Consider the following 7,713-nt stretch of genomic DNA (forward strand, 5'->3'; position numbering starts at 1 on the left):
ATAACCAAAGTGTTACCTCTTCTTTCACATACATAGAAATGTGTGCATGCATGCATGCACTGTGTGGTACAGTAACTTTCATTAGTTGAACTGTAGGGTGCTGTATAACAATTGAAATCTGTTAAGAGACATGGAAGAAGCAGATTATAAGGAAGAACACCATAATGATGAGGAATAATTTTCTCCCCAACATAATATTCAATGTGCTTTCTGTGTAATCTAGTACAGGTTTCATAGTCAACTGATGTGATTCTGTGGTACTCAGAACATTTCACCTATCAATTGTGTAGATTTATCAGCTGTGACCTGATTAACAGTATAATGTTACAGTTTTCTGGATTGCTAAAACACATTTCTTGAAACTCACATTCTCAAAACCTTAAACACAAAACCAAATTTTCAAACCACATTCAGAGAACATGTGACTCTTATGGCAAAATCAAACAATTGCCTCAAAACCATTTTATCTGTGCTCAAATCAAACAATGCTTTCAGATCATACACACATCAGTCAATATTATAAACACTACAGATCGTTCGTTAGACACTACAGAGAAAAACGAAGAGCAGAATCCGAAACACGCAGTTACCGAAATAAAAGTATATCGTAACTAAGTAAACAAATTTTGCAATTACGTAAAAAAAGTATAGTAATGACAACTTACAGTAGTAAGGTGAATAAATTGTATACTGTATGCACTGCAAGTATAGTATTGTACTGAATATTGTATAGTATTGAATGTCTGTATATTCAGCACTTTTTATACTGTGACCCAACTGCAAAAGACAAAAAGGTTACAGTAAAAACCTCTAAATGAAAAGCGTTACAGTCACTCAGAAGAGTTGTGCAACTAGAGGAATCAAGGTCAGTGAGAGAGATTTTATTCTGCATCATGTCTTCATGTTGGTCCGGCCTGATGACTTCTTCCACATAACAATGTCATCTCAGGAAAAGGGAAAATCCCTAAAGCAGATCCAGCCTTGACAACATTCTTCACACCTTGCTCTTTCTCATCCTCCTCCTCTTCCTCTTTGTTCACCACCTATTTCACATACTCTTCTTCCTCCTCTCCCTCTTATATTGTTTCCATCCATTGTTGGTAACATTCAGTGCAACATTTTGAGTCAGTTTTGGCACTCTGAACTGACTTGTATGATGTACAGTTGGTTTGGTCTCATCATTAGAAATAAATGAACAATTTTGAGTAGTTGTGTGTTAACGATGACAACTGTGTTGTAGTTGTTTAACTTTTGCCTGCCCGTGTTTAGTGTTTTGAAACATAAATGTGTCAGTGTGAAATGTGTTTTAGTGAGTGAGAATGTGTTTAGAGTTTTGCCAAAAGAGTGCATGAGATTTGCAAACAGTGTTTTAACTACCTGAACTTGTTTAATGTTTTACAGAAAGAGTGATTTACTCGACAAATTCGATTAGGCTATTGAGAATTTGGGAGGTTTAGTGTTTTAGCAATTCAGAAAAGGTCTATTTTACAACATTTGTAAAATATTGCTGTATTTTTGTATTCCGAGTTCAGAGTCTTGCAATATAATCAAAACCTAACACAAGCATGATGTAAATATAGAAAAGGCGGGAAAGCAAAAGAATGTTCAGATATAAATGTGACTCAATACAGTTTGTTGTCCATGATGAAGAGAGTATTATGTGTAGGTTTTACTGCCCTTCCTCCCCCAGGGGTCCCGTAGCACCCCTGGAAGAGCAAAAAAAATGCACATTCTGCAAAGTCTGCAAATGCAAAGTCTGATAAGTGTATAAAAGTGAAAATTGGTAGGACAATTATTTATGCTATGTTTAATACATAATGTTGGAAAGAGATGTCTGGCATACATGGAAAGGTGTTAAAAAAGCATTTTAAAAAGTGCTCACAGTAAAATACCAAATTTCAGTCTGGCACTCAAATATGTCAAAGAGGTTTGAATAATGAACATATTTAGATGTTCCTTTGTTCATTAAAGATTGTATTTATTTAATTCCATTACTAAACGTTTTTAAACTACATTACCCATACGCCTCTATCATTGTGTCCATGGGACGGGCGCTGTAAATTGTAGTTCATTGAAGTGTGTAGTTACACTATAGGGTTAGGGTTAGGATCTCGGTAAACGTGTAATTTCTTTCAATATAGCAATACCTTATTGTTAACTGACAGTATTACTGACAGCATAACGCAAGCAAAACATAGTTTGCGATATGGAGCGCTTTTTATTCTGACCTAAACGTTAGTCCAACCACAGCTTGTCCTGCTGGCGCCATGGAAACGTCAAAACACGTCACACTTGTCCATATATGGTATTTACAGGCTCTTCCGACTTTTGATGTACGCAAATCCAGGATATTTATTTATTTTGTTGTTGTTATTTTTCATTGAAAGATATACAACAACACTTAATTTCCATGATCATTTATGTATAAGTTCTGCAATAAAAATAAAAAGTTCCGAGTTCTGACTGAAGATAGGCTATGTAACCTTACAACCTTAGTAACAGGGATCTTACAGAAAGAAAATTACTCTTGATAGTTATTCTAGCATGCAGTATTTGTTTTAAACAGATATAAGTTAATCTCTTAATCAAATAAAATGCGTCTGTAACATTTAAAGATGATTGCACTCACACTTTGTACTAATTTCCCCAAATGTATTGATATGCCAAACTATTTAAAGACTTTAATTTTTCTTTTCTTAAAAAACAAAACAAAACAAAAAAACCCAGGAGATGCAAGGCTGCCACCAGAAAATACATTATTTTCTTCCCTTTGAAGAACACTTTGCCCCCCAAAATAAAAACAATATATATATTTACATGATTAATTTTACATTATTTTGTAAAAAGGCAAATATAAATAGGTAATTACAATTATAATTATAAATGTTAAAGGAATTAATATCGGAAATTGTAGGATTACAACATTTTAATATCTTTAGGAGTATTCTGTGGTATGTATTCATGGCTGGCATACCACACAAATAGTTCAAGTAGACTTACCTAAACTATATAAAAAATAAATTAAAAAAATAGTACAAATAATGCCTTTGGGAATGCCATTATGCCAAACAGCACTAATGTTCTCCCTTATGATCTCCATGGCACACTTCCTGGCTGTTGTGCAGTTAATGAAAATGCAAAAGTTTTTTTTTATTAAGAAAATAAACACAAAAAGAGACTGGGTATTGTGCAAAAAACTTTAATGAACAAAAGCAAGAGAAAAAGAAAAAGAAAAGAAAAAAAAACTCACAAAAAAAAAAAAGAAAAGAAAAGAAATTAAGGGTGCTTGAGTCCAGGTGACAAGGTTGCTGGTTGGGATGTGGGGAATTAGGCATAACATGCAGGAATTCACTGGCAGGCTCCCATGTGTCATCCCAGGTTTTGCCACTGTAAAATATCATAAGTGCAAAAAAATTCATTAGAACACAGAGAAAAAAAAAATCAAAATCACTGTTGGGTTAAATTTAGAGAGTTCATTGAAATGTATTTATGTTTGGTAAAGTAGCATTAACCCTGGTTAAGCCCAGTGGTGGAATGCAACTGAGTACATTCACTCAATTTACGGTGTTTTTTCATTTTACACATTTTTATACAACATTGCATCTCACAGGAAACTATTGTACTTTTTACTAAACTACAATTGTCTGGCAGCTCTAGTTACACAATGTTCCACACAGTTCCTGTACATTGAAAGCCATGTATCTCAATTTACGGATTTCAAAATGTTTCTGATAAACTGAGGGATGAAGTTGTCATTAGTGGGATGAGGAAAATCACATTTCCAACACATGTACAACAGGAAACAACTAAATTATGACACATAAGAGTTTCAGATGCTGAAAGATTCATTTATGCGTGCATGAAACACTGCTACTTTTGTAATGCATTACCAAGTGGATGTCCTGCTGCAGGCTCAATAAATAAGATAGTTCAGAGCTAGAGCTAGCCACTAGAGAACTTACTAGAAACAGTAAAACCAGATCACATCAGGACCATTTTATTGTCCATACATTGGCTGTCTGTCAGCTAATTTTAGAGTTCTATTAATTACTCAGCAAGTACTGAATGGTTCAGCTCCTCATTACCTACAATCCATTGTGTTAATCACAAAATTCCAGGATCTTACAAATAGAATATTCTAAATAAAGACAAGGAGGTAGATCATTCGCCCATTTGTCTTTAAAATTATGGAATAGTCTTCCGAGCATTCCAAATTCAGACACACTCTCTCAGTCCAGACTAAAGACAGTCCAGATATTTGTCTTTAGTCTGGACTGAGAGAGTGTGTCTGATTTTGGAATGCTCGGAAGACTATTCCATAATTTTTCATCATCGGAATGCATGTCCTAAAGGTTACAAGGGCCTACCTGCCGGATCTAGCTCTTCCAAATGCCTCCACCTCATCGCTATTTGCTTCTGAGTACTGAGAATTAAATAATAAATAAAATATGACTTACCACACAGTGCATGGCAACCAGTGGACTTTCAATTCGGCTTTCCCCTACACACAAAAACACGAATAATAATTATTTTAACTGTTTTAGCAATCACTGATTAGGGCATAACATATTGTTTTATTATCTTTGAAAGGTCAGAATCAGTCATTTAGACAAGAAAGCAGCCTAACAGAACACATTTTACCTCATTTATCCGTTCCCCAGTTATTCGATCAAAGAGGAAAACCTTCTGCCTACTACATTTTCGGCAACCTGAAATGATGAAAAGACACGGAAAGTTTATTAAGCCATGATGCCATGCTTTGTAGCTGAATCAGTTCAAATTTATCATTTCACATGTGAGGTAATATGCAGTCCTTTTCATTCATGTCAAAGTAAATTTGTCCCTGTTTTTGAAAGCAAAATGTACAGGATTGGCTTTCCCAAAGTCCTCTTAGCTTAATGGTCCTTGCACACTGACTCTGAAATACGACGAATAAATATGTTTTGTCAATCACGTTTACACACTGCCGTCATAAAAAAACGGATCGGGTTCGATTTTCTGCGTTTTTCGGATCAGTAGTAAGAATTTGGAATGGTGTTTTGACAATTCAGAGCCACCGAATGACGAATACGGAAAAACGCATACGGAAATTTCAGACTCAGTGTGGAAGGACCTTAAGTCAGGGATTGACATTAACCACAGGCCTTGGACATTGGCCACAGCTAAATAACTAAATACTGTGAACTGGCTACCAATGACCCGGTTAGCCAAATTAATCAAATTTACATGAAGTCAACTCTGACTGGGAGCAAATTTATTACCAGTGTGGGGTAAGATGTACCATGCAAAAGGTTACCTTTTCTTCTGTTCTTCACACGTGGCCCTTCCTGACACAAAGAAGTGTAAATGTAAGAGGCAGACGGAGATGGAAGAGAGACAGAGGGAGAATAGTGTGAAGAGGCAGAGGTGTTTGTCCTTTTCATTTGTTGCAAAGACTTAGAGCATGGCAGTGGAAGTTTGGAAGAAAGTGAAGGAAGAATAGTTGTACAAGTAGACGAAGAAGTAGAAGAGAGAGAGGTTGGAGAGAGTGGGGAAGACAGAGGAACAAGGTTAAGAACAAATACAGTCTCAGACTCCTTGGTTTGACTCTCCGCCGCCGCTTGACTCTCCGCCTGCTGCACCATTTGACTCTCCGGTTGCTGTGGAGGTTGCTATAATACAAGTTTACTTTCATTTAAAATCTTTACATATTAACAAAGAAATATACATTTTAAACATTCATAATTTCTAAATCAAAACATTACTTACATTTTGTCAAGATAAATTCATAGGCCCTCCGCATCTTCTCCAAAAGAATTTTAGTGACAGGAGTGGGGTGCAGATGGGTTATTATATCTGCAACCCATTTATTCGAAGCCCTTTTATCTGGCTTGCCAATAAATAAAATTGGCTTGTATCCTACAGCTTCAAGTTTACTCACCTGAAATGAACAAAAGCAGTTATCAGACATTAGTTAAATCCACTGAATTATTAGAAACATCAGTAATATATAAATCAATTTTATTTTAAGGACATTTAATGGAGTTGGAGTACAATGCAAGAAACATTCCTCTTGAACTGTATGCAATCAATGGCCAGTTTCAGATAAGGCCAGAGGTACTCTGCAGTTTCTGCCATTGCCATCATGACTTACTTACAGTAATACTTGACAGAAAAACACAAGACAGACATGGCTCTTAAAAGTGCCTTTATTGTGTGTGTTTCTGTGTGTGTATGTGTGGTGGTGGATTAGAATAAAGAGCAGGCAAAACTGAAGGACCTGATGAGGGAGAAAAAAGCAATTCAGAATCGAACACCTTATATTTTACACCAGTATTCTTCATGTTGCCAGATTGGATAGTTTCCCAGCCATTTGGTTGGTTTTGGGTTGTTCTATGTGTGATAAAAAAAGGCTTGGGCAAGTGGAATTTTTTTATTTTAAGGCAAAGGACAGAAATGGAAAATAATTTTACAGTTGCACTGTTCACTGTAGTAGCCTTAAATAGCCTCTGAAAGAACACACAAATTATTTATCATTTCATATTGTGATGAGCCACAATAATGTTGTAGTTATGAATTAATTTGTATTGTTAATTATAGATTTATTTGGGTGTTAATTATATAATTTTGCATGGATTTTAAACAATTAGGCTGTAAAACAAACCAATCTGGCAACTGTTCTTCATCTGAACATTTCTAATATTGGATAATAGTTGTGGGCTAATGTAATACTGAAAATATTACATTCCCCTATGATACATGATTATATGCGACAAAAATGAACTTGAATTCAATTAGCTAACTTTGCTAGCCTGCACATTTGGTGCAGCAAGCTATATTTTTATAATGCCTTCTATTATTTACCGTCATACGAAATTGCCACCTTACACATCTAAAGGTTCTAAACACAACTTTTTGTCCTGATTCAACAGTTTTTAGATGTGTAAATTTAAGAATAGTATCCATCTCAATTAATTAACTCTTCTACTTACCAAGTGGGAAATCGCAATGGACCTTGGGATCGCCCCATACAGTGACGTCAGCGTTATTAATTTAGAGGATTTAATCAATAAAAAATAAAATAAAAAATGTAATATTAATTGAACACAATCGTAGCATATTATATATATTTATTAACATCAACAAACCTCCGATAAAAATACGTTACCCAGCATGCTCTAGTTAAAGCAATGTAGGGTGAATTGCCCTAATGTGGGACATTTTTTGCACTTCAGACTTCTGTGACATATTTCGATGTGTAACCAAAACATTAAATCCACACCCAATACCATTTTAAAAAACCCAGGATGTATCCTAATCAAATCAAAAGAGAAAATTCAGATAACCCATTCATAAGATAAATTATAGACATATTAGTGCTCTTATTGCAAGTCGTCTGAGAAAAACTGCAGCTTCCTAATGTGGGACAGAACGTGTCCCCAATGTGGGACACTGAAAAATCTATGATAAAACACCAAAAAATCACATTGATACATGTAGAATAGTAAAATCTTTTATTTTAGATTCACTGGAGAGTAGATTTAGGGACATTCCATGCCCTGGCCAACAGTCTCAGCTGAGGGACCCCACCATCCTCAACAATCTGCCTATACTCCTCTATGGCTCCTCTCATCCTGTCCTGCCTCCAAGTTTCTTTCTCTTATCCTTTCCCTGTTTCTGCCTCTCTTTCTGCGTCTGACAATCTGTCCATGTCTTTCTCACCTTTACCATTGT

The 7,713-nt window shown here is 35.5% G+C and overlaps 1 long non-coding RNA gene across 1 annotated transcript; it reads right to left on the reverse strand.

Moving 5' to 3' along the window:
• Positions 1-2,360: 2,360 nt before the first annotated feature.
• LOC311294841 lies at positions 2,361-7,150 on the reverse strand. The gene is made up of 5 exons (XR_014628113.1): positions 5,749-7,150; positions 5,297-5,651; positions 4,642-4,709; positions 4,458-4,501; positions 2,361-3,387 (listed from the first exon to the last, which is right to left on the reverse strand). It is a non-coding gene; the product is annotated as an uncharacterized lncRNA (long non-coding RNA).
• Positions 7,151-7,713: the final 563 nt, after the last annotated feature.

This window comes from Rutilus rutilus, assembly GCF_951802725.1.
Source record: "Rutilus rutilus genome assembly, chromosome: 8".
Classification (NCBI taxonomy): Eukaryota; Metazoa; Chordata; class Actinopteri; order Cypriniformes; family Leuciscidae; genus Rutilus; species Rutilus rutilus.